Source organism: Sinocyclocheilus grahami, unplaced genomic scaffold (assembly GCF_001515645.1).
Source record: "Sinocyclocheilus grahami isolate Dianchi unplaced genomic scaffold, SAMN03320097.WGS_v1.1 scaffold27490.1, whole genome shotgun sequence".
Lineage (NCBI taxonomy): Eukaryota > Metazoa > Chordata > Actinopteri > Cypriniformes > Cyprinidae > Sinocyclocheilus > Sinocyclocheilus grahami.
In genome coordinates, this window is record NW_015520392.1 from 1 (window position 1) to 2595 (window position 2595).

Here is a 2595-nt window from a genome sequence, read left to right on the forward strand (position 1 = left end):
GGGGCACCCAAGACCAATATTACATCTAGTAAAAAGGGGCATAATAGGTGCCCTTTAAAGGGACTTTGTGCTGATACAGAACAGCATACGTTGTTTAAGTATGTGATACTCTCCAAAATGGCACCAGGGTGACGCGGAGGAGACAAATTGTTAAATAAAATGTCGTTATGTTGTTTTCTTTGCACACAAAAATTATTCTCGTAGCTTTGTAAAATTATGGTTGAACCCTTGATGTCACATGGATTATTTTAACGATGTCCTTGCTACGTTTCTGAGCCTTGCTCGTGTAAGGATCCTTGCTGTCTATGGAGGGTTAGAGAGCTATCGGATTTAATCGAAAATATCTTAATTTGTGTTACGAAGATGAACGGGAGGTCTTACAGGTTTAGAACGACATGAGGATGCGTACTTAATGACTGAATTTTAATTTTGGGGTGAACTAGCCCTTTAATGGACACGGCACAGGAATATGGAGGGAAGTTCTCTGCCAAGTTCAGAGCTGTCTCGAGTTAGGCCGGGCATATAAAATAGTGTCCGGCGGGAGAAACGTGAACTACAAGATGGTGTAGATGTTTTTCTCTTAAATCAAGAACACGGACAGTGACAGATTTTGAAATTTTATTCTTGCAAGAAGGTCAGATAGACAGCAGTGAGCTCCACCACGTGTGACAAAAATCTGTGAGCATACTTCTCTGCTTTTATACCCTTTAACCTATTGTTTTCAATAGCTATGTTTCACTCGTCACGTAGTGTCTTCCCGAACATCTCATGATACCCTGTTTCTCCTAAGCAAACGAGAACAAGCAGGTCATCATGATATCGTCTCATATTCAGGCTGAAGCAGGTCTCACACATAACCACTCTTATAGCTGTTCATAATATGAAAGATACATTACAATGAATATATGGAATAAATATGAATAACATGAGATTCATTGAAATTGCTCATACAAAGAGCAGCTGAAACCACTTCAGACCGACTGAGTTATGGTCAAGATCATGTGACAGTCACATTTCACAGCAAGATCAAAACCTTTCTAATGTTTGGCATTATTTTCATGACAGTTAAACAAGTATGTGACTTTTTTATAAATATTTATTAAATCATGGAATTTCAATATTAAGAATCAGAAATCATTTCATACTTGTAATTATAGGACCAGATCTTCTTCTAAATTATTTTTAATTGTGCCTAGAGCATATTTTGAGTTTGGCAAAACTGCCTTTTCCTTTTCTGCTCCTAGGTTATGGTATGTCTTTAAATATACTAAGAAATCTTGCATGTTTTGTGTAGATTTATATCTCAGTGGGATTATTCCTGGTAAATTAAGGATATGTAAATTGAGAAATACAACAACAACCTAAAGATAAACTAAAGAAAAATTATCTCACCAAAATAATATATTGATATAAAATTGATATATAATATTGTATCACATGAGGATTTAGGGTAAATCATGATCAATTATCATAATAAAAACATGTAACAAAGTAAAAATCTTACCTGTCCTGAAGTAGACTTAATTTTTATTTGTAATTGTACTTTTTTTTTTTTTTTTTGATTTTGTGTTGAAGTATGACCCAGAGAAATAAAACACAACACTGTGAGCTGTTTGATGTGAATGAAGGAGCTCATATGGTGTTTATGGGTCTGCAGTGAGTGGTGTGGTGTGTGTGTGTGTGTGTGTGTACCTGGTAGTCACCACATTATGAGGACCAAATGTCCTCACAAATATAGTGATACCAGTAAATTTTAACCTTGTTGGGACATTTTTGGTCGCCATGAGGAAACAAGCTTATGAATCACATAGAATGAAGTGCTTTGAAAATCTTTAAAAAATCAGAAAGTTTTCTGTAAGGGGTAGGTTTAGGTGTAGGGTTAGAGTAAGGGATAGAAAACGCACTTTGTACAGTAGAAAAACCCTTACACCTGTGGAATGTCCCCATAAAAAAAGGAAATCTGTGTGTGTGTCCCTCAGTATCTGTACACGTGGGAAGTGCTGATCCAGGAGGATGAGAACACCCAGGCCGGGAATCTCTTCAGGAAGGACTCGAGTGGCTCTGAGCGTCCGTCTGAACCAGATAAATAATGAGCGGATATGGCCAGAGAGATCAAGCCCTCCTCAGGAGACACGTCTGAGGACCTGAGCATCTGAAGACCAGAAAACACAATAAACGCTGTGATGCTCCTCAGGTTAAATATGTGGTTGTGGAGCTCAAACTCACCAAGATCTCAATCCAGAAGGTCCAGGCCGGAGCGTCGAGACCATGAGAGTAAAATATGAAACTCTCTCCGCTGCGGCGCAGCATCCCGCCGCCGAACGACCAGCCGCTCAGAGACGCTCCAGCGTGAGGACTCAGATACAGAGACATGTGACTCGGACCTGAGCGAGAACAACAGATGTTCAACACCATTAATAAACACAGAGAGTGCGCTTGTGACTCTGAACTAAACGAGTCAAACACACTGACTGGATATTACTGAATGCTGCTGATTACTTCATTCTCTTCTCTAAAACCAAGACAAATATTTGTGTAGACGGACAGACAGACAGACTGTGACAGTCTCATTCAGTTTGGACTTTGCTTCAGTTT

At 39.0% G+C, this 2595-nt stretch overlaps 1 long non-coding RNA gene across 1 annotated transcript; it reads right to left on the minus strand.

Moving 5' to 3' along the window:
- Positions 1-601: 601 nt before the first annotated feature.
- On the minus strand, positions 602-2514 carry LOC107580224 (uncharacterized). Its single transcript, XR_001608608.1, has 2 exons — positions 2227-2514; positions 602-2152 (listed from the first exon to the last, which is right to left on the minus strand). It is a non-coding gene; the product is annotated as an uncharacterized lncRNA (long non-coding RNA).
- Between the last annotated feature and the right edge of the window lie 81 nt (positions 2515-2595).